Raw genomic sequence first — 25,324 nt, forward strand, 5'->3', positions numbered from 1 at the left:
CTTTCAGTCATTATGAGAAATCCCCAAATACACATACATAATTCCAAACTTCACAACAGCCGAATTGTTTAGCGCTGAGCTGGTTTTCTATGACGTCAGGACACACCCCTACATGGCAGGGGGGCATCGTCTTCAATAAATTCCGAGGAGTTCTATTCGACCAAAAAGATGAGACTGTAATGCTCCTGTCCAATAAAAAAGAGAGATTATTCTTACATGTTTGTTATGATTGGTTGTTTGTGGTGATATACTTACAGATATGCCTTTCTGCTGAGCTATGGGGCGGGACAACGCAGAAGTGGTGGTCGTAGCTATTTATGGGTAGATTAAAGATTTGCCTCCGTATGGATTAATGTAAGTTGTTGTTTTACTAATACGTTTACAATTAGGTCCTTATAACATGCAAACGTTTTAAATACATTTGATAATGATCCACTGACTTTTAGTAATATGTGTTTTGATGCGTTTGAGACTGAAAAAAATGGTTCGCTCGCGCAGCGCTGCACGCTTTTGCTGGCGCTTCGCAACTGCGCGGCTAGCTCGCGGCAATTTAGCCAGCTCGTTTGTTAATATTTTAACATGCTGACAATGTAGTTATTTAATGTAATTTTTGGAATTTGGAAATGTTGGTGAATAGTATTGTTATATACTTTATGAGCTACTTAATATGGCTACCTAGCTATCTTGCTACAATATTACTTGTTAGCGAGTTATACTCCTAACGTTAGCTATTTTGTTCTGCATAATACATGTTTTGATTTATCGTCTTTAGTCATAGCTATCCCGTTACGTTTATGTAAAGTTTGTGTGATCCATTGCCATTTCTTTCAGTTTAACACCAGAAAAGTTTCCATTGAACGAAGAATACGTTCACCAGCTACCAAACATTTGGAAAATTCTCGACCTGGCTTCAAGAATAACAGTCCCGGAGACCCTACCCAGCAAAGTAAAGAAACGTGACATGCCACATCAGGTATGAACATAACTAGCATTATGCAAACTTGGTAAAAAGCTAACTAACGTTAGTCACAAACTCGATTCATCCAATACAGCAGGGACTGTGATGCAGCTAGTTGAGGAACGTTCTACTCTCTTATCGAGGCTGAATTGAGTTTTGATATCTGGTCGCGGGATTTTCTAGCAACAACATTCAGTGCGGATACATGCACACAAAATAGATTATCTTGTATAGTCTTGATTATTATAATAGTTAGATTAAAACGTTTACTTTGCAAGAAGAACCTAATAATCATTTTTACATGAACGCATCTGAAATCAGGTTATCTGATAAATGCAGAAAATAGGGCTGAGTGATTAGAGCTTTTTGGTTTCGGTTCGATCATTTTTTTTAAACATCAAATGCATTATGTGGGTTGAATGCTGTAACAAGACAGAATAAAATGGGTAATAAAAGACCCATGATGGTAGTGACCGCCCATTACTGCTTATTACTTATTAACTATTTATTCACATTACTTTACTTAATTCAACATTTTCAGTTGTGTATATTATATTTGTTTTATTCACTGACTATTTCATTCCAAGTCATCTCATCTCTATAGAACTGCTGCCTATGCTATCTGACAAAATCACTATTTTGTAGTTCTTCAAAGTAAATGAGGCATACTTTTGAGTATCAACTATCAATCACTGAATACCAACTATCAATCACTTAGATCATGTATTTTCAAGTAGATGCTTCCCAAAGCAACTGTTATTAGTTGTTTGAAAACCGAAAAGTAACTTGCTCGGCACTAGCGGAAAACTGGCAATCAAAATAAACGTTCCACCACAGCGAACATGTTATTTTTGCTAAGCGTATTCGATTCGGAGTTCGTACTTATATAAAGTGTGTATGTGCAAGCTACTTCTAAGATGCATGCATTCAGTTCCGAACACAGTTCTCACGCTGAAGAGGGAGACTTGCTCGGCTGGTGCTAGCACATGCGCAGATCAAATGCACCGCTGGTATGTCGATTTTTAAGGTCATTACGTGTCATAATCATTTTGAAAGATTGCTTAGAAATCCAGGTGTTTTAATCCGCGAATGCTCTCTTGATTTTGACCGTATGCAGATTAAAGCTGCAATATGTAACTTTTTGGGGACCTGAACAAATTCATGTAGAAATGTGACTCATTGCAAGCAAGTCTAAGAAAAGGTACATCTGTTCTACCTTCCCATTCTTAAGTTTTGTTTTTGCATCTTTTAGTTTCTGTTTTGTACACCAGCTTCAAAAAGCAGAAAAATACAATATTTTTGGTTATTGAAAAGATATTTAACAGCGATTTAAATGGTACAATGATTCTTTACATTTGTTTTCTCACAAACTGAAATTAGGTAAACTATTTGAATTTTAGCAACTAGGAAATGGCAGTGATTTTTCTGCCAAGTGTACCTTTAAGATAAGATAAGCAGAGTATGGTGTTTACATGACTATTGCATAATCGGTTTAATATTTATTTTTATTTATTTTACCTTTATTTAACCAGGTAGGCTAGTTGAGAACAAGTTCTCATTTGCAACTGCGACCTGGCCAAGATAAAGCATAGCAGTGAGAACAGACAACACAGAGTTACACATGGAGTAAACAATTAACAAGTCAATAACACAGTCGGGAAAAAAAGGGGGGAGTCTATATACATTGTGTGCAAAAGGCGACGAATATGTAGCGAGGGCCAGCTGACTAGAGCATACAGGTCGCAGTGGTGGGTGGTATAAGGTGCTTTAGTGACAAAACGGATGGCACTGTGATAAACTGCTTCCAGTTTGCTGAGTAGAGTGTTGGAAGCAATTTTGTAGATGACATCGCCGAAGTCGAGGATCGGTAGGATAGTCAGTTTTACTAGGGTAAGTTTGGCGGCGTGAGTGAAGGAGGCTTTGTTGCGGAATAGAAAGCCGACTCTTTATTTGATTTTCGATTGGAGATGTTTGATATGAGTCTGGAAGGAGAGTTTACAGTCTAGCCAGACACCTAGGTACTTATAGATGTCCACATATTCAAGGTCGGAACCATCCAGGGTGGTGATGCTGGTCAGACGTGCGGGTGCAGGCAGCGAACGGTTGAAAAGCATGCATTTGGTTTTACTAGCGTTTAAGAGCAGTTGGAGGCCACGGAAGGAGTGTTGTATGGCATTGAAGCTCGTTTGGAGGTTAGATAGCACAGTGTCCAAGGACGGGCCAGAAGTATATAGAATGGTGTCGTCTGCGTAGAGGTGGATCAGGGAATCGCCCGCAGCAAGAGCAACATCATTGATATATACAGAGAAAAGAGTCGGCGTGAGGATTGAACCCTGTGGTACCCCCATAGAGACTGCCAGAGGACCGGACAGCATGCCCTCCGATTTGACACACTGAACTCTGTCTGCAAAGTAATTGGTGAGCCAGGCAAGGCAGTCATCTGAAAAACCGAGGCTTTTAAGTCTGCCGATAAGAATATGGTGATTGACAGAGTCGAAAGCCTTGGCAAGGTCGATGAAGACGGCTGCACAATACTGTCTTTTATCGATGGCGGTTATGATATCGTTTAGTACCTTGAGCGTGGCTGAGGTGCACCCGTGACCGGCTCGGAAACCAGATTGCACAGCGGAGAAGGTACGGTGGGATTCGAGATGGTCAGTGACCTGTTTGTTGACTTGGCTTTCGAAGACCTTAGATAGGCAGGGCAGGATGGATATAGGTCTGTAACAGTTTGGGTCCAGGGTGTCTCCCCCTTTGAAGAGGGGATGACTGCGGCAGCTTTCCAATCCTTGGGGATCTCAGACAATATGAAAGAGAGGTTGAACAAGCTGGTAATAGGGGTTGCGACAATGGCCGGATAGTTTCAGAAATAGAGGGTCCAGATTGTCAAGCCAACCTGATTTGTATGGGTCCAGGTTTTGCAGCTCTTTCAGAACATCTGCTATCTGGATTTGGGTAAAGGAGAACCTGGAGAGGCTTGGGCGAGGAGCTGCGGGGGTGGGGGGGGGGGGCTGTTGGACGAGGTTGGAGTAGCCAGGCGGAAGGCATGGCCAGCCGTTGAGAAATGCTTGTTGAAGTTTTCGATAATCATGGATTTATCGGTGGTGACCGTGTTACCTAGCCTCAGTCCAGTGGGCAGCTGGGAGGACGTGCTCTTGTTCTCCATGGACTTCAGTGTCCCAGAACTTTTTGGAGTTGGAGCTACAGGATGCAAACTTCTGCCTGAAGAAGCTGGCCTTAGCTTTCCTGACTGACTGTGTGTATTGGTTCCTGACTTCCCTGAACAGTTTCATATCGCGGGGACTATTCGATGCTATTGCAGTCCGCCACAGGATGTTTTTGTGCTGTTCGAGGGCAGTCAGGTCTGGAGTGAACCAAGGGCTATATCTGTTCTTAGTTCTGCATTTTTTGAACGGAGCATGCTTATCTAAAATGGTGAGGAAGTTACTTTTAAAGAATGACCAGGCATCCTCAACTGACGGGATGAGGTCAATGTCCTTCCAGGATACCCGGGCCAGGTCGATTAGAAAGGCCTGCTCACAGAAGTGTTTTAGGGAGCGTTTGACAGTGATGAGGGGTGATCGTTTGACTGCGGCTCCGTAGCAGATACAGGCAATGAGGCAGTGATCGCTGAGTTCCTGGTTGAAGACAACGGAGGTGTATTTGGAGGGCCAGTTGGTCAGATTGACGTCTATGAGGGTGCCCTTGTTTACAGATTTATCGTTGTACCTGGTGCGTTCCTTGATGATTTGTGTGAGATTGAGGGCATCTAGCTTAGATTGTAGGACTGCCGGGGTGTTAAGCATATCCCAGTTTAGGTCACCTAACAGAACAAACTCTGAAGCTAGATGGGGGGCGATCAATTCACAAATGGTGTCCAGGGCACAGCTGGGAGCTGAGGGGGGGGGGGTCGGTAGCAGGCGGCAACAGTGAGAGACTTATTTCTGGAGAGAGTAATTTTCAAAATTAGTAGTTCGAACTGTTTGGGTATGGACCTGGAAAGTATGACATTACTTTGCAGGCTATCTCTGCAGTAGGCTGCAACTCCTCCCCCTTTGGCAGTTCTATCTTGACGGAAGATGTTATAGTTGGGTATGGAAATCTCAGAATTTTTGGTGGCCTTCCTGAGCCAGGATTCAGACACGGCAAGGACATCAGGGTTAGCAGAGTGTGCTAAAGCAGTGAGTAAAACAAACTTAGGGAGGAGGCATCTGATGTTGACATGCATGAAACCAAGGCTTTTTCAATCACAGAAGTCAACCAATGAGGGTGCCTGGGGACATGCAGGGCCTGGGTTTACCTCCACATCACCCGTGGAACAGAGGAGGAGTAGTATGAGGGTGCGGCTAAAGGCTATCAAAACTGGTCGCCTGGAGCGTTGGGGACAGAGGATAAAAGGAGCAGATTTCTGGGCATGGTAGAATATATTCAGGGCATAATGCGCAGACAGGGGTATGGTGGGGTGCGGGTACTAGCTACAAGCTATTTAGTCATTGTTAGTTTTTTTTAGCCTGGATAACACTCGCCAGTCCAGCCCCCCTGCCCCATCCACCGCTGCCCCTGGACTCTGATCACTTGGCTACATAGCTGATGCACGCTGGACTGTCCATTAATCACGGTACTCCATTCTGCTTGTTTGTTTTATCTGTCGGCCCCGTTGCTTAGTCAATGCCATTTTACCTGCTGTTGTTATGCTAGCTGATTAGCTGTTGTCTCACCCATTGTTTTAGCTAGCTTTCCCAATTCATCACCTGTGATTACTGTATGCCTCGCTGTATGTCCCTCTCAAATGTCAATATGCCTTGTATACTGTTGCTCAGGTTAGTTATCATTGTTTTAGTTCACAATGGAGCCCCTAGTCCCACTCCTCATACCCCTGATACCTCCTTTGTCCCACCTCCCACATATGCGGTGACCTCACCCATTACAACCAGCATGTCCAGAGATAAAACCTCTCTCATCATCACCCAGTGCCTGGGCTTACCTCCGCCGTACCCGCACCCCACCATACCCCTGTCTGCGCATTATGCCCTGAATATATTCTACCATGCCCAGAAACCTGCTCCTCTTATTCTCTGTCCCCAACGCTCTAGGCGACCAGTTTTGATAGCCTTTAGCCGCACCCTCCTACTACTCCTTCTCTGGTCCGCGGGTGATGTGGAGGTAAACCCAGGCCCTGCATGTCCCCAGGCACCCTCATTTGTTGACTTCTGTGATCGAAAAAGCCTTGGTTTCATGCATGTCAACATCAGAAGCCTCCTCCCTAAGTTTGTTTTACTCACTGCTTTAGCACACTCTGCTAACCCTGATGTCCTTGCCGTGTCTGAATCCTGGCTCAGGAAGGCCACCAAAAATTCAGGGATTTCCATACCCAACTGTAACATCTTCCGTCAAGATAGAACTGCCAAAGGGGGAGGAGTTGCAGTCTACTGCAGAGATAGCCTGCAAAGTAATGTCATACTTTCCAGGTCCATACCCAAACAGTTCGAACTACTAATTCTGAAAATTACTCTTTCCAGAAATAAGTCTCTCACTGTTGCCGCCTGCTACCGACACCCCTCAGCTCCCAGCTGTGCCCTGGACACCATTTGTGAATTGATTGCCCCCCATCTAGCTTCAGAGTTTGTTCTGTTAGGTGACCTAAACTGGGATATGCTTAACACCCCGGCAGTCCTACAATCTAAGCTAGATGCCCTCAATCTCACACAAATCATCAAGGAACCCACCAGGTACAACCCTAACTCTGTAAGCAAGGGCACCCTCATAGACGTCATCCTGACCAACAGGCCCTCCAAATACACCTCCGCTGTCTTCAACCAGGATCTCAGCGACCACTGCCTCATTGCCTGTATCCGCTACGGTGCCGCAGTCAAACGACCACCCCTCATCACTGTCAAACACTCCCTAAAACACTTCTGTGAGCAGGTCTTTCTAATCGACCTGGCCCGGGTATCCTGGAAGGACATTGACCTCATCCCGTCAGTTGAGGATGCCTGGTCATTCTTTAAGAGTAACTTCCTCACCATTTTAGATAAGCATGCTCCGTTAAAAAAATGCAGAACTAAGAACAGAAACAGCCCTTGGTTCACTCCAGACCTGACTGCCCTCGACCAGCACAAAAACATCCTGTGGCGGACTGCAATAGCATCGAACAGTCCCCGCGATATGCAACTGTTCAGGGAAGTCGTGAACCAATACACGCAGTCAGTCAGGAAAGCTAAGGCCAGCTTCTTCAGGCAGAAGTTTGCATCCTGTAGCTCCAACTCCAAAAAGTTCTGGGACACTGTGAAGTCCATGGAGAACAAGAGCACCTCCTCCCAGCTGCCCACTGCAATGAGGCTATGGAACACGGTCACCACCGACAAATCCATGATTATCGAAAACTTCAACAAGCATTTCTCAACGGCTGGCCATGCCTTCCGCCTGGCTACTCCAACCTCGGCCAACAGTTCCGGCCCCCCCGCAGCTCCTCGCCCAAGCCTCTCCAGGTTCTCCTTTACCCAAATCCAGATAACAGATGTTCTGAAAGAGCTGCAAAACCTGGACCCGTATAAATCAGCTGGGCTTGACAATCTGGACCGTCTATTTCTGAAACTATCCGCCGCCATTGTCGCAACCCCTATTACCAGCCTGTTCAACTTCTCTTTCATATCGTCTGAGATCCCCAAGGATTGGAAAGCTGCTGCAGTCATCCCCCTCTTCAAAGGGGGAGACACCCTGGACCCAAACTGTTACAGACCTATATCCATTCTGCCCTGCCTATCTAAGGTCTTCGAAAGCCAAGTCAACAAACAGGTCACTGACCATCTCGAATCCCACCGTACCCTCTCCGCTATGCAATCTGGTTTCCGAGCCGGTCACGGGTGCACCTCAGCCACACTCAAGGTACTAAACGACATCATAACCGCCATCGATAAAAGACAGTACTGTGCAGCCGTCTTCATCGACCTTGCCAAGGCTTTCGACTCTGTCAATCACCAGATTCTTATCGGCAGACTCAGTAGCCCCGGTTTTTCGGATGACTGCCTTGCCTGGTTCACCAATTACTTTGCAGACAGAGTTCAGTGTGTCAAATCGGAGGGCATGCTGTCCGGTCCTCTGGCAGTCTCTATGGGGGTGCCACAGGGTTCAATTCTCGGGCCGACTCTTTTCTCTGTATATATCAATGATGCTGGTCTTGCTGCGGGCGATTCCCTGATCCACCTCTACGCAGACGACACCATTCTATATACTTTTGGCCCGTCATTGGACACTGTTGCTATCTAACCTCCAAACAAGCTTCAATGCCATACAACACTCCTTCCGTGGCCTCCAACTGCTCTTAAACGCTAGTAAAACCAAATGCATGCTTTTCAACCGATCGCTGCCTGCACCCGCATGCCCGACTAGCATCACCACACTGGATGGTTCCGACCTTGAATATGTGGACACCTATAAGTACCTAGGTGTCTGGCTAGACTGCAAACTCTCCTTCCAGACCCATATCAAGCATCTCCAATCGAAAATCAAATCAAGAGTCGGCTTTCTATTCCGCAACAAAGCCTCCTTCACTCAAGCTGCCAAGCTTACCCTAGTAAAACTGACTATCCTACCGATCCTCGACTTTGGCGATGTCATCTACAAAATCGCTTCCAACACTCTACTCAGCAAACTGGATGCAGTTTATCACAGTGCCATCCGTTTTGTCACTAAAGCACATTATACTACCCACCACTGCGACTTGTATGCTCTAGTCGGCTGGCCCCCGCTACATATTCGTCGCCAGACCCACTGGCTCCAGGTCATCTACAAGGCCATGCTAGGTAAAGCTCCGCCTTATCTCAGTTCACTGGTCACAATGGCAACACCCATCCGTAGCACGCGCTCCAGCAGGTGTATCTCACTGATCATCCCTAAAGCCAACACCTCATTCGGCCGCCTTTCGTTCCAGTACTCTGCTGCCTGTGACTGGAACGAATTGCAAAAGTCGCTTAAGTTGGAGACTTTTATCTCCCTCACCAACTTCAAACATCAGCTATCTGAGCAGCTAACCGATCGCTGCAGCTGTACATAAGCTATTGGTAAATAGCCCACCCATTTTCACCTACCTCATCCCCACAGTTTTTATTTATTTACTTTTCTGCTCTTTTGCACACCATTATCTCTACCTGTACATGATCATCTGATCATTTATCACTCCAGTGTTAATCTGCAATATTGTAATTATTCGCCTACCGCCTCATGCCTTTTGCACACATTGTATATAGACTCTCCCTTTTTTCTACTGTGTTATTGACTTGTTAATTGTTTACTCCATGTGTAACTCTGTGTTGTCTGTTCACACTGCTATGCTTTATCTTGGCCAGGTCGCAGTTGCAAATGAGAACTTGTTCTCAACTAGCCTACCTGGTTAAATAAAGGTGTGAAAAAAAAAAAAAAAAAAAAAGGTAAGCCCAGGCACTGGGTGATGATGAGAGAGATTGTATCTTTGGACATGCTGGTTGTAATGGGTGAGGTCACTGCATGTGTGGGAGGTGGGACAAAGGAGGTATCAGGGGTATGAAGAGTGGAAATAGGGGCTCCATTGTAAACTAAAACAATGATAACTAACCTGAACAACAGTATACAAGGCATATTGACATTTGAGAGAGACATACAGCGAGACATACAGTAATCACAGGTGTTGAATTGGGAGAGCTAGCTAAAACAGTAGCTAAAACAGTAGGTGAGACAACAACAGCTAATCAGCTAGCACAACAATAGCAGGTAAAATGGCGTTGACGAGGCAGGGAGGGTCGGATTAACTACACACAGAGCCTGAGTGCGGCTGGGCCGACAGATAAAACATAAACACCCTGAAACTCCTGAAACCTATAGCAGTAGCTATTGCACGGATTGAGGGAGACAATGCCATCCTGTCTGATGTTCAGACTCTGCTTGCAGTTATAAGAGAATAAATTATTTATTATTATATTATTAAGAAATCTGTACTGCCCTGCCCAGTTCACTGTTGCTCCAAGCAGAGGAAACTGCAGTTCTGAAATGCATCAAAAAGCGTCTGGTGAAGTACACTTCCAAGCAAGGGCTTTGGGATGGAGATGCAATATGGGATTCGTGCCAACATATCTCATCAGCCACCTGGTGGCAGGGACTTTGTTGATCTGAGGCTCTTTCCTCTTTTGCCTCCATCATCCTCCAAATCCCACCAATGTCAGCCGCCTCAGAGCGCAACTGGTCCTTGTTTGGGAACACACACCAAAGCAAGCAACAGTCTGACCAATACTAGGGTTGAGAAATTGGTGACCATCCGAGCAATTTTGAGGCTTTTTGAGCCTGACAATGAACTAGTTTGAAAGATGAGGCCTCAGAGTCTGATGTTCAAGAGGTGGACATTGAGGAGGTTCAGGAACAAGACATGGAAGTCTGAGAGGAACACAACCAAAGCTTTAGTTTCTAGACTATCATTTAACAGATGTATGTTGAAAATGTTTTTGGGAGATGCGATGGATCATTGGGGATCATTATTCCCTTATCAGTATTCCCATGTGAAGCGTCAACTCATTTAATTAAAGTTCAGTTCATAACTACATTTTTTTTTTCTTCTATTAGAATAATTTGCAGCAATGTCTATTTATGGTAAGGTAAAAGGGTTCTGTCTCCATATGATATAAAAACCTTTACAAATGGTAAATGGTATCTTAATATTAATTGCATATATTCCCATGGAAAGTTTCCACTTCTGAATATTCCCCAAAATGTGCAACCTATCTTAAACAGATGGATTTAAAAAAATATATATTTCAAGTGTTAAAAGTAAGAAAAATACTGATTTTCAAAACCTGCAATGAGAGAGGGTATTTTTTCCCCCCATATCACTGCAAATCTGTGCTTGAAAATGACTGACTTTTTAATGCACACAGACACTGGTTTGATTCTGGAGATAATGAATATTAGATTGAAAGGTTGCTGAGTCGCCTTTTTAATCTGACTATCCACAATACTCATTGTGTGCATGTAACCCTACTCACTAAAGTAGCTATGTGGGTACTGTTACATCCTCCTGTATGTGAATCTATAGAGACATTCTCTGTTGCAGACACATTTCTAGTGACATGGCTGTGTTCATAACTTTACCAGACTATTAGCTTTTTTTTACCTGAGTGGTTCATTTAATTTATTTATCATTTATTCCCCCCCCCCCCAAATTCTATTCTCTCTGTTTTGTTGCTTCAGGTTTTCACTGTCAATCACTTGTTTAATAGAAAAAACAACACTTGCTTAAACCACAGACTACTTTTGAGGCCTGGGGAAAATTATATATATATATTTGAGTAGTTATTCTTTTAATGGAAGTGTATAGCAGCAAGAGACTGTTTCATTAACAGTGTTTCTGTAACCCTCATGTGATTGCAGAGTTTGCTAAACAAATGGCCACTGGATTCATAGGCTAGTTTGTAGTTCACATTTAATTGAGAAGGTTTTGGGAAAGCCTTTCCGCCTGATTCGGAAGATGGTTATCGTTAGCATTGTCGCTAATGGCTACACATGTAGACATGCGTACGCACGACACAGACGAGCATTCCTGTGCTTTTGCATTTTGTCTTATGATGCATTTTATTCATGTCTTATGTTTAACTTGGGAAAATGTTATGCATTTTCTAATAAGTTAATACATTTAGTTGATTTCAAGAAAAGTTAAATATATTTAAAAAAAATTGTTAGTTTTAATGTCTGGATTCTGTCAGCGTTCTCTGCGCAGACTGTTCCTAAATGTTGTAGTCTGGCCTTATTTGTGGTCTGATGATGTATGGGTAAATTTGATGATTTTAGCACCATTGTCCCATAGGCTAAATCTCGTACCTCTTTGAAAAGAGACTTTGTCTACGGTACTTTTTGTGGCTGATGGCCATATTACGTTGGGAGTCACTGTATTGTTTCAGAAGCCGTTACCATGCAGAGATCTTGGCTGGCATGGTTGGGCTGTTTGATGTGGTCAGATTGTGAGGCACTCCATGCTTTTCTGAGGCAGTGCTGATAAAACCCTTTACCCCTCACCTCCCCAGAGCAGAACAGAGGTTCACTTCGATAGGGAAAGAGCCAGAAGATTTAGCACTGCCAAAGATCTTTGTTTACCCTCAAACTGTAGGCAAGAGTTGTTATCAAAGAGATTTTATGTGATGGTGGAGTTTGAAAATAATCATATCATTCTGCCAAGTAAGCAAAGGCTACTTTGTAGTTAACATTTAATTGAGAAGGTTTTTGGGAAAGAGTTTCCATCTACCAGAAGACTTTCATTAGCATCATTGCTAATGGCTACACAAAGTGGTACACTCGCGCCACCACACATACCCAAACGGGGAATTGTCAATGTCTCTTCAGAAAGTTGCAGGAGATACAAATCACTGAAGCATTCTGTTCATGTCTTATGATAAACTTGGGCAAATTAATACATTTTCATTACATTTAGTTGATTCCCTAAGTGCCAATATGTTTTAGAATATTGTTGAATACGATTTTAATGTCTTGTATTCCTTCCGCGTTCTCCGCATTGTGCATTTTATATGGCCCTACATAATAGGCCCCCCCCCCATTCAGGCAAGTGTTCCCAGCTCATCTGAGTTCTGCCCTAGTAGCTGGTTAGTTCAAAGTGCAGTACAAATTGTCAAGCAGAAATGTTTCCAACACCATAAACAAACACGTCCAAGTATCTTGGCTATTGCTGGTCTACAGCAATTCCCTGGCTTGTGGCGTGAGTGCACGTGTTGCTGTACAGACGGTGAGCTTTCTCTTGACGGCTCCCATATGGGCAAGGCTTGTGAAATTTTGTGTACATGCTTTGCAAACAGAACTGAAGGTGTATCATTTGTGTCCCCCCCAACCACACATTGCAAACAAATAACTTGCTGTGCAGGAAGGCCCCTTGCGCATTGCGTAGGACCACCCAGCTATGAGTGACACGAGGGAGATCATTCAACAAGATAAAAATGGTCCGTTTTTTTAATGAGTGGAGACCCATGCCATTATTAATTAATACCCTTTGCCTCACTGTCTTTCACTATTTTCCTTGAAGATGCAGGTTACGCCTAAGTATTTAACTGTTAAATCACTACACTCCAGTAGCCTTGCAGCCTGAGTAGTGGATTACTTTGAAAAGGGGGCTAATGGTTTCCACATGAGTGTAATTGCAATGGAACAAAATAAGTGTAGGTATAATTCAGGCCTTTAGAAAAATCGCTGATGTTATAGTTTTGTGATTAGGCCTTGGCCTTAGGGGCTTTGAGATCCCCAGGGGTGGCCAATGTTTGTAACAGGCAAGCCAGGCGGATTTCTATCACTGATCTGTACACCTTGACACTGTTAGTCTCCAAGCAAGTTGTCAGAAGCCACATGGCCGGTTAATCCTGTGCTAGCATTCAATGCCGACAGAGAAAACGACAAGTTGAAGTACTCCATTGAACTATTTAAGTTTTAACAAAACCGTTCTTGGAGAGGACATCGACTTTTTCAAAAAGTTTTCATAGTGTTAATTTTTTTCTAAATAGGTGACTCGATCAATTGTAAAGGCCTTGCACAGTGCATACAGCATGGAATTAAAGTTACCAGAGAACAAGGATTACTTCAGATTTGTTTTACTTTTGGCTACTCGATTACACTAGTTTAACTACCATTACCTTAATGTTTTTACTGCTACAATAACATTTGCTCGTAGTGCTCATTAAGCCTTAATGGGCAGTGTTGATGTGCTGCTGTGTAAAGTGTATCCCTGGGGCTTGCAGTGCAGGAATTCACATGCTTTTGTCCTGTGCAGGGTATGATCCCTGGACTTGGAGAGAGCATAGCAGTAGGGAGGGGCTGTGTTTTGTAAAGGACTCTGGTCTGAGCTCTCCCTCTGACCGGTTGTCCTCACAAAGAGGCCCAGCGCAAGGGGGGTATCCACTCCTCCCTCCCGCTCTCTCGCTCCCCTCCTTCCTCTCTCCGCAGCTCATGGGTCGAGTGGATCAGGGAGGGATGGGGTGTAAACTGAGTCCACTGGATAGGATTGGTTGAGAGACAACAAGCCCCCCACTGCAGCCTCCTCCCCTTCCTGTTTGTGTCCTAGTCATGCGCACCCCAGACCCCCCACCCCTCATCCTCACCACCGCCACTACTGCACAGAAGAGCTGCTGACTCCTGTGGATCCTCTGTGAATACAGAACACAGGGGTAAGCCCATGGAACAGGACTGAGCATGTTTGGCTTGAAGTGTTCTTCTCCACACTCTCTCCCTTTTCCTTCCACTCCTGTCTCCTCTTCTCTCCTGTTTTTGAATGGTTCTAATTTTCACTTTGGTGTCTGTCTCAGAGGTGTGTAATATGAGGTAGCTTGTTGAAATGTTTTTCTCGCTCTGGGTTTCTGTCTTTGTTTTCCTGTTGTTCTTGTCCTTGGTAGCATCTGTTTGGTTCTGTGCTATTTTTTTGGGGCCATTCTGAGGTCTTCTCGGGTCAGATTTGTTTTCTGTCTGTGCTTGTAGTCTGCCAGCTATAGTATGCTTTAAACCAACACCCGCGTTCCTCTCTTAGGAACTCTGTCAGATCAGATGACAGATATTACCCAGTGACGCAGCATGCATTAGAGTGACTTAATGGGGTAGTTAGATATAATTTTTTGTTTGGCTTCCTCTGGCATGTTGTATTTGTCTGATTGCTGTATGTGGGGTTCCCTGTATGGAGGTGAAAGCTGACACCACTATGCTTCAGTGACCTTTCTGCCTACACCACAGGCTACAGTTATGCTCATGCTGCGTTCGTGTGTTCACCTTTCATCCCAGGGATGTTATTGACGTAACAAAATGCTGTTGACTATTGAAATGGAGTACCTCTGGAATGCATATGGGAAACCTGAAGAGAACGGATACAATGTGATTGCAAATATTGTGCGAACTAAGGACATCTGACATTTATGCTTATTCTTTGATGCTGTTCGTTAACACAGGAAACCAGGAAACCTTAGATGGTGGCTATTGTCTCTATTGCATAATGTGTCTGTAATCTCATCAATCATTTTTAATGCTCAAATGCACTGTTGTAGTGCGGGGTGTTAACATTTCGATGAAATTTGGATCCTTAACGTTATGAAAATCCTAGACTGAAATGTCCCCTCCACAAAATTAAAATCACAGTGCAGTTATCACAAACATTATTTTCTGTGTTATATCCCAACTAGACAATGGGCTATAAAGGCCTGGGAAAAGTTGTGTAATTTAAATAAAACCAAACCAGAGAGGAAAAGGCAAACTTTAGGCTACTTTGGTGAATTTTGCGAAGCATGCAAGACAGATTACCAATGCACACCCAGCCTGCCCCTCTTTCCGTCGCGCTGGCTCCCCTGGTGCGTATTCATTATGCTGATTATGTTACAAAACGTTTCTTAAATGGGTGCAAATGGGACCTTCCTGAATTTGGCCAATAGAAACTCATTTTAGATGAATGATTACACCCCTGCTCTTTCTCTTTGCTAATGATGCAAGTGTATGTTGTGTGTAGAATATCCTTGCCTATTCATTTTTGTTTTCACCTTTATTTAACAAGGTAGGCTAGTTGAGAACAAGTTCTCATTTGCAACTGCGACCTGGCCAAGATAAAGCAAAGCAGTGTGACACAGACAACAACACAGAGTTACACATGGAGTAAACAATAATCAAGCAAATAACACAAACCAGTCAATGACAGTAGAAAAAAGAGTCTACATACAGTGTGTGCAAAGGCATGAGGAGGTAGGCAATAAATAGGCCATAGTTACAATTTAGCAGATTAACACTGGAGTGATAAATGAGCAGATGATGATGTGCAAGTAGAGATGCTGGTGTGCAAAAGAGCAGAAATTTAAATAAAATAAAAACAATATGGGGATGAGGTAGGTAGATTGGGTGGGCTATTTACAGATGGACTATGTACAGCTGCAGCGATCGGTTTGCTGCTCAGATACTTGGTGAGGGAAATAAGTCTCCAACTTCAGCTATTTTTGCAATTCGTTCCAGTCACTGGCAGCAGAGAACTGGAAGGAAAGGTGGCCAAATGAGGTGTTTGCTTTAGGGATGATCAGTAAGCTATACCTGCTGGAACTTGTGCTACGGGTGCGTGTTATCGTGAACTGAGATAAGGCGGAGTTTACCTAGCATAGACTTACAGATGACCTGGAGCCAGTGGGTCTGGCGACGAATATGTAGCGAGGGCCAGCCGACTAGAGCATACAGGTCGCAGTGGTGGGAGGTATAAGGTGATTTTGTAACAAAACAGATGGAGCTGTGATAGACTGCATCCAGTTTGCCGAGCAGAGTGGTGGAAGCTATTTTGTAGATGACATCGCCGAAGTCGAGGATCAGTAGGATAGTCAGTTTTACTAGGGTTTGGCGGTGTGCGTGAAGGAGGCTTTGTTGTGAAATAGAAAGCCAATTCTAGATTTGATTTTGGATTGGAGATGTTTAATATGAGTCTGGAAGGAGAGTTTACAGTCTAGCCAGACACCTAGGTATTTGTAGTTGTCTACATATTCTAGGTCAGAACCCTCCAGGGTGGTGATGCTAGTCGGGCATGCGGGTGCGGGCGGGCAGCGAACGGTTGAAAAGCATGCATTTGGTTTAACTAGCGTTTAAGAGCAGTTGGAGGCAACGGAAGGAGTGTTGTATGGCATTGAAGCTCGTTTGAAGGTTAGTTAGCACATTAATGCTAGGTCCTACTCTACTGAAGTTGCGATACATTGCAAGCTAAGAAATTGTGAGATTAAGCATTACATTGCAACATACAGCTTTTGATTGCCAATCGAAGGCCTAGTACACAGCTCTGACTGTCTAGCTGGGGGCCTATACTGTGCCTCTCTTTCTCTCTCTTATGAAAGATACAAGTGTTTGATTAGCTTCCGTACTTCAGAGAACAGTCTCCTCCGTTCCAAAAACACTGAATCTTAGGTGTCGATTCCTAGCGGAAACTAATCTTTACACTCAGAAATGTGAGTCGACGTGCAAAGTTGAGAAATCAATTATTTTAGTCGACTTATCCTTTGGAAAAATAGCAGAGGAAAGGCAAGCAACAGCAACAAAGTTCTGTATGGCAGTTTAATGAGAAGGAAATGTAAACTTTGTGACGTGGAATTGAGGTCGGCCTACAATAATGTTAGTTGAGTTGTAAATGCTTAACCATCTGAAAGGGACACATGAGACCCAAGCACAGAAAGTCTGTGACACCTTAATTGGGGAGAATGGGCTTATGGTAATGGCTGGAGCAGAATAAGTGAAATGGTGTCAAACACATGTTTGATGCAGGGGCGTAGACAGAATTCTTTGGGGGGATAGGTCTAGAAAAATTTGAATAGGCATTTTTTTCCTACTTGTTTATTACATTTATTTTGCGATATATTATTTTGTAATCCAATCGTTTTATACTAGTGCATAGTACTTGGAGCAAACTTGTTACATATACAAATAATTACTTATCCCAGCATATTAAAATAAGACCGTTGCCAACAACATAAAACTGATCTTCAGGCACACTTTAATCCCGATGGGCAAATATGCCTATATTTGATGCTACCATGTATACCACAACGGGCAGTAGGACTATAAAAAGGTACCTTACCTTTAGTAGACATATCATTAAGCGTGACCAACATCACAAGGTGCAGACGGCGAGGCTTTGAGTTGACTATAGTGATGATTTCATCATAATCCAATGGATCTGTCAGTTCGCACTCAAAAGACAGCAAACTGAAGTGGATCAGCCGGGCGCTTGTCATTGATGTGCGAAGACTATTTAAAAACAATTCTAGTTGTTGAGAAAAGTCTCTCCGCACTGCATGATGTCATTGGAAGTGTGACAGTGATCCTTGACAGAGCGTTTATATTAGGGAAAATATCATCAGGGCAGCTATCAAGTACACTCATTATGGAGGAAAAGTCACTCGTTCCCATGTTCATTTTGTGACTCAACTGCTGAATAAAAACAGTGAATTCAGCATCCTCAATTGATATTGCACAATGATCGCATATGGTCTTCAGCTGCTCTTTAAGGCCGCAGGTGTGGGATTCTTTGGAAAAGGAGACGCTTGCATGATCCCATATGTGTCTTCTTGAAATCTTGAGTTTAACTCAGTAATCTGTCTGTCTGGAATATTGTTCCAAAGTTGCCTCAGGTCACTGTCACTCTTGATGCTGGATGTTTTCCCTAATGAAGTTCTGACTACAGACAGTTTTCGCTGCTGTGATGCGCTCACATCCCAATTACTAATATCATGCTTAATCATCATCTCTTCAGTTAGCTTGAACTTTGTCAAAGTCTCCCCCGAGTTATCTCTGATTGTAGAAAAGTTGCTTTTAAAGATTTCAATTAAACCAATACAGTCCGTCACAGATAATGTATAGCTTTGTAATCCCTTCGTAGCAAAATCACTAGTGTCAAACAATTTACTAAACGTGACTAACAGGAATAAAAACGTATTATTCTGGCTTTGTTGTAAGAGGGCATCGGCTTCTAGTTTGGTTTGTCCACAAGCCTCTGAAAAATCTGCAAGAACCTCGAAAAGCACTTTACTCACAGACCCGGATTTTGAACTCCAAAGTACATCTGTGGATATTTCTAGTTCGATACAAGTTCTATCGGGATGCAACTCTTTCTGTGCTTCTATGAATAGAGCATGTCAGTGGGATCCACTCATAAATGTGTGTAGCTGGTTTACGGTGTCAAAAAAAGTACTGACATGTCCCAACACTTTTGCCACGGTGCACAGAAACAAATTCAAACGGTGGGAGTTGCAATGTACATATTCCTTTTGCTTTAGTAGGACATGTTCCCTGACATGACTGAAGCGCCATCAAAACCCACACACATAGTGGGATCCAACTCCAGGGGTTGAAACACTTCAAGTATTTTCAGAGAAATTCCTTGTGCAGACAAATCAGCTGTTTCCATAAACCAAACAGCTCTTTCTTTAATCATTCCAGCATGAATGTATCGGATGCACACAGCAATAAGTTCTCATTTAGATTGTTCTTTATATTCATCTGCTAGTATGGCAAAATACGCAGAAGGTGCAGAATGAACTTCATATTTTATCCTGCACAGTAACAATGATGCTGCACACTCCAACTCATTCTGAATTTTGGGGCTCATAAGTGTGGCATTGCGAGGTAGCTCATTAAGCCTATTTTGTATTTCTTTTTTATTTTGTATTTTTTAAATTATACCCCGTTTTCTCCCCAATTTTGTGGTATCCAATTGTTTTTAGTAACTACTATCTTGTCTCATCGCTACAACTCCGGTACGGGCTTGGGAGAGACGAAGGTTGAAAGTCATGCGTCCTCCGATACGCAACCCAACCAAGCCGCATTGCTTCTTAACACAGCGCGCATCCAACCCGGAAGCCAGCCGCACCAATGTGTCGGAGGAAACAGGAGTCGCTGGTGCGCGATGAGACAAGGACATCCCTACCGGCCAACCCCTCCCTAACCCGGGTGACGCTAGGCCAATTGTGCGTCACCCCACGGACCTCACGGTCGCGTCCGGTTACGACAGAGCCTGGGCGCGAACCCAGAGACTCTGATCTCTGATCTATTTTGTATTTCTGAGTCATACTTTGAGATGAAATTGAAGATTTCTAAAAAGTTACCTTTTGTTGATTGCCTCTTCGGTTTCTCTATGCCCTCTGAGTGGAATATCCTGCTCTGCATACATTAGAACAATATCTATGACCACTTTAACATGTGCACTGTTTCTTTCTATAAAATCCATGTTTGCATCACCATGTATTTGGTTTAACAGTCCCATGACTTCTAGGCTCATGGGTCGCCTTGTAGGATTCAAATTTTGCAAGGGCACTAGCATGTCATTTACTATTCTCATGTTTGCAGCAAGCATTTCTTGTGAGTTTCCAGTTTTTTAATCCATCTCGTACAAATCTGAATTTGACATTTACCCTAGGAAAGTGACTGCAAAATGTACAATAAATTGCATCTTTTCCTTTACTATACTCAATCCACACAAACTGGTCATACCACCTTGAAGAGAAGCAGCGTGATTTATCATACTTGAAGGGAACTTTGCTAGCTTTGGTTAACAGGCTGGTTCATCAACGGCAGACAAATCTGTCGGTGGACCTACTGCAGGTTCACCCCCGCCCGCAGCATCAAAAACGAGAGGAGACGGTGGGGTAGGCAAGCATGCCTGGCTCAACGTGGCTTTTGTGGTTGTGATGGCTTTTGCGGTTGTTTCTATCCTGGTGCCACCTGTTAATGTCTCATTCTTGAAGATATCGGTAGATTGAGCCAAATTATTTTCTGGCACACACTTTTTCCTCCGGTTGTCTTTTTTCTAAAAACCCAACGGTCAACATTTGGTTTGCCATTGCTAGAACTACTAATTTACCTTAGCTGGTGAGTCAATTTGAGTAAGCTGGCATGGTAGAGCTTGCTAGCTTATGCGCTACAAAGTTTATCCACGTGACGTTCAGGTAAACCACCGTATGAGTTTATTTTAAATGTAACAATAGTCGGAAGCCAACTTAATCCTCGCGGACCATTACATTATATTAAAATTACCCATAAAAAATAAATATCACATGCATTTCTTTTAAAGATTTAATAAAATAAATACAAATGTATATTGAATAATAATAGCTTTTTTGGGGGTAGGCCTGAGATCAAACACCCAGGCCTACCTGTGGCTACGCCGCTCGTTTGATGCCATTCGCTCTGTTCCTGCTGTTTTACTATGAGCCGTCCTCCCCTCAGCCTCCACTGGGCCCAAGCCATTGCAGGCAGCAGCGCAGCTGCATTGTCAATTTCTGGAGTTCAAGGATTGATTTTCTTTTGCATTTTAATGGACAAAGTGTCTTAAAGATTGTCAAATTGTCATATCCCTAGTTGTAGTCGTCAATTCATACTGACTAAGTGAATTGACTGACAGGTCTAAGATCTGAGGGACTTGCTTCTTTGAGAGTGGTAGGCATGCACAGTAGGGACTGGTCAGCTGTTTGTTTACCTTCCCGTAATTGGTAATAACCCTCTTTCGGCAACCGCCCGACAATAGGTGATAAAGTGAAAATCTGAGGCCCGACCCTCCCCTGCAAATATAAAGAAAATGCGTTGTACAGTCAGATGGCAGAGCAAATATTTTTTGGGGGATAGGACTATCTTTGTGCTTAGAATTTCTGACATTTTGGGAGGCTACTTCGCTAGAGAACACATTATCACATGTTATAATACCTTTAAAACAATAACCTGCACTCCAGATTGCCAAATCAGCCAATAAATGGTATGGGCATACTTGTCTAGAACACTTCCATCAGTCTATATCGTCATGACAGAGTATGTGATGTCAGATTAATACCCGTAATACTGCGAAGCAGTTTTTCCCTCTCGGCTCGCTGCCAGCAGGTTCTTGGCCTTTGCAAGTTTCCATAGCAAACTCAGCAACTCAGTTTTGAGCTAAACACATGATCTCTACCAGGTTCGAAATTGTGAGAATGTAACTCCTAAGTTGATAGTGCAGTGTGTTTCAGGGATTTTACAGCTAGCTACCAACGTCACATGCTGATATTGACTTTGGTTTTATTGTATGTAGCTATGTTTTCTAACTAGCTTGCCAGCCTGTACAGAGGTAGCATTGAGTTTTGTACCAAACAAATTGATTTAACCCCCTTTCGGTATTTTAAAGGAGTAGTTCATTATTTTACTACATGATGTTAGACTACTTTCAGGGTGAGGAACATCTATGGGCCGGGAGAAATTGTAATCCATGATTCGGGTTTCTTAAAAAATTCACTACAAACTTCAGTTAACTCTAGGCACACCGCTACCTAAAAGGAAATGGTAATGATAGGAGCATGTGAACACGTATTTATTTTTTGATTCAAAATGCAGAAATCACTCCATTTCCTGGTTACAAAAGTTCTAATAGTTTGCCTAATTTCAGTTTGTGACAAAACAAGCAAGTATAGTGTGGAGAATCATTGTACTGTCTAAACCGCTGTGAAATATGCTTTCCATAACCAAAAATATTTAGTTTATTCAGCGGTTTAAAACTGGTGTAAAAGACGCAAAAACGAAACTTAAGAACGGGAAGCATAGAAATAGTGCACGTAACAGATCTATAACACTAATGTCTATGTGAATTTGGTCAGGTCGACATATTGAAGCTTTAAAATGGCCAAATCACCTTTAAGTAACATCAAACCAAATATATGAAATTGATTTCCAGTGATTGTGGTCACAGGTGATATCAGGCCACTGCCATTTTAGATTTTTAGCTGCAGATTGTAGTGGCGGTTTAAAGAACCAATCTATGGAGCAGAATTTCTTCTTTCTCATAGCCTACTTTCAGGGTGAGGAACCATCTAACATGTTGTAAAATAGTAAACTACTCCTTTAATTTCCCTTAGCCAGGAATTGAAATCCTTCAATGGATCTGCACTCATAACTCTGTCCTTTGTGCCAGCTGGACCTGGTCAGCTTTAGGAGATGTAGGCTACAGCAGTAGTGTAATGGTGGTGCAGTAGTAGTGGATGATGTGACGGCAGGCTGCAGCACACTCCCCCATTGCAGTACCAGCCAAGAGCCAACAAAACTGTGCCTTTTTCTCCTGTGCACTGCTGCTGCATTAACACAGACAATCCGTCGTTTCCCTGAGTAAGGGTGGGAGGGAGAAACGAACTAAGCCAACACCAAATAAGAGTGAGGTAATGATTTTCGGAACTGCCTCTCTCCCGCTCTCTCTCATTATTTTCCCCATATGGGCTTGGTTGTTGTTTTTCCTCCCTCACGTAGGTTTCATGTGGGAGCGACTCATGCCTGGCTGAGGAATACAGAGAAACATCCAGCTCCTCTCTGGACTGGAGGGACAATGTAGCTGTTTGCTGCTGTGCCCATTCTGTCCATAAGGCCTTGTTGTGTACACTTCTGTTGGATAGAGGTAGCTCAGTTGGTAGAGCATGGCGCTTGTAACGCCAGGGTAGTGGGTTCGATCCCCGGGACCACCCATACGTAGAATGTATGCACACATGACTGTAAGTCGCTTTGGATAAAAGCGTCTGCTAAATGGCATATATACCAGATTTTGCAATCAGATATTCACTGTTCAAACAGATGTTTTACTGTGACCTGATTTAGGATTTTTAAAATTATGATTGGTCAATCTGATTTGAATTCCTCTGTGATAATTCAATGATAGAGAATGATTTGTCTCCATGGCAGACAGCAGTGGTTGTATCCACCAGTGTGTATGTGTAGTCTGGGCTTGGCTGTGTGGAGCAGAGTAGCTTTCCCTGCAGGTACCTCCCACACTGTACAGTAATGAACTCTGACTCTTGCTGTGTGTGAGGTCTTTTTCTGCTCTCCTAGACAAGTGTGGTAAGTGCAGCAAGTGGGTCTTGAATTAGTGGCATCTATGTGCTTTCCCCACTTGCCCTCTTCCACGTTTTGCTATAAATCTCCTCCCCTGACTTCAGCTGTGGGCTGCATTTGCGCTGGCATAATTGTCTACTCACCCACTCGCTCGCTCACTCACTCACGCTCTTCCTCGCTGTCAGTTTCTGGAACAGCCTGTAGATTTGTTTTTTTTCTTAAACGGATGTAGCAGGCAGCGATGGATGAGTCATTTTCTTTGTTGCGTGTAAACCTTTTTTCCACATCTCTTTTTTTTATAATTAATTGATGCCAGGGTTGCGTGGTGAAATAGATTTTTTTCTGTTCTTTTTGTAATGGTGGAGAGGAGAGGGAGGGAGATTCAGGGCCGGCTGAATCCCTGAGCAGATGGAGTGGTGTGTCTGTCTGCTGAAGATGTGGGTTTGAACACGTGACTCCAGGAAGGGTTAATATTAGGTGAACTCTACAAAGTGAGTGGAAAGCAAAGTGCTCCAATACAATTACAGACCTACTGCAAATCATCTATTTTCTAAGAATTAAAAAAGTATTTAAATAGGATTTATTAGAAATATTTTCATAGTTTCTTATACTCATGATGGTTAATTTATGTCTACCCCTTTAACACTAGAACCACTAAAGCAGTCATTCTGACTGCTCATGATTATGAAATATTTTCTCTGCCATTTTTAAAGTCATGACCCCCTCTGTCCTTGACTTTTCCTAAATATTTCAACACGCTGCTGTTTAAATGTTAATATCACAAACAGAACTGGAGTTATACGTTTTAGGAGGGTATGTAATTTAAAAAAAAAAAGGTTTTCCCTCATTGCCCCGCTTCCCGACAGTAGGGCCGATCTGTGCCTTCTCCCAAGTTTCCTCAACTGAACCTAAACTATACTGTCACTAATTTAATGTATGTATCTCAACAGATGAAATGAATGAAGTGAAGTATGATGGGTGAGTTGATGAGCGAGGGGAAGTGAACAATACGTAGTTATGTAATCACCAATTATGAATAAAGAACATGGCGGGCCGTTCTGCTTTTTAATTTTCTAATTATAATCTCAAAATGGTATGTACCCTATCTCAGTCCACCAAATCCAAGCCGTTTTAACAGTCTACTCTGGCCTACTTGGGAGTACACAGTGAGAGCATGCACAATTTACCATGTCAAGAAGACCAAGATGAATGGATGCACATGCTAGGTTAGAGCTGCTACAAGATCTGAAGGAAAACTACTTGGATAGTGGGAAAGAAATTAATCATGACATCTGTGATTATTCTTCTGATTCTGGGCTTTAGCCTGAAGAGCAAAAAAGCCAGAACGGTGCACACTGAACAGGGGCCCGCTCCACCACCCAAATGAAACGGTGAGAGGGGAAGGGACGGCACCATTTGGATAGAACAAGCCGGTGACAATGTTACGGGACAATCATCAGCACAAAATGTCAGGCCCTACACCTCTTAAGCAAAAAACATCAGCAACGCACTCACCAGCTTTCATTGTTTGTGAGATGGACAATGCTACAGCACATCAGGGACAACTGTGGCTGAAACACTGCCTGGGATCTGTCTGTTGATGAGCTGGAAGCATTCATTTCAATCCTGTATGTATGTGGAGCATTCGGTGGAAAGAGCGTGTACGGAGAGCTTCTGATCAGATGTATTGGATACCTTTCTTTGGAGAAACCATGTCACGGGATTGCTTCAGAGGTCACGTGTTAGCTTCATTTTGATGACTAAGAAACGTGACCATGACGCCTGGAAACAGACATTCACTGTGGTGTCCTACATATAAATAATTGACTATTGGTAACTGCTGTCATATACCCACTATTTTTTATTATGCCATTTATTTATTTTGTGCTGAATATAATATAATAATAATAATATAATAATAATAATAATAATAATAATAATATCTGAGCCAGAAAGAAAATGTAGCTCCAGTAAAATGGGTATTTAAAAAAAAAAGAAGTTTTGAATGGTTTGAGCTACAGA

The 25,324-nt window shown here is 43.0% G+C and overlaps 1 protein-coding gene across 3 annotated transcripts in view; it reads left to right on the plus strand.

Moving 5' to 3' along the window:
• Positions 1 to 205: 205 nt before the first annotated feature.
• LOC118360920 (vitamin D3 receptor A) overlaps positions 206 to 25,324 on the plus strand; it is a 100,264-nt gene continuing 75,145 nt past the window's right edge. Inside the window, exons 1-2 of one of the 3 annotated variants that reach the window (XM_052485207.1) lie at positions 206 to 354; positions 832 to 973. The gene's annotated coding sequence lies outside the window, so the exon portion shown is untranslated. Of the gene's footprint in view, positions 355 to 831; positions 974 to 14,050; positions 14,140 to 25,324 lie in introns of those variants that run through there. The other 2 variants (XM_035740490.2, XM_035740491.2) reach the window with 2 other exon arrangements.

The sequence above is a fragment of the Oncorhynchus keta genome, chromosome 28, assembly GCF_023373465.1.
Source record: "Oncorhynchus keta strain PuntledgeMale-10-30-2019 chromosome 28, Oket_V2, whole genome shotgun sequence".
Taxonomy (NCBI): Eukaryota; Metazoa; Chordata; class Actinopteri; order Salmoniformes; family Salmonidae; genus Oncorhynchus; species Oncorhynchus keta.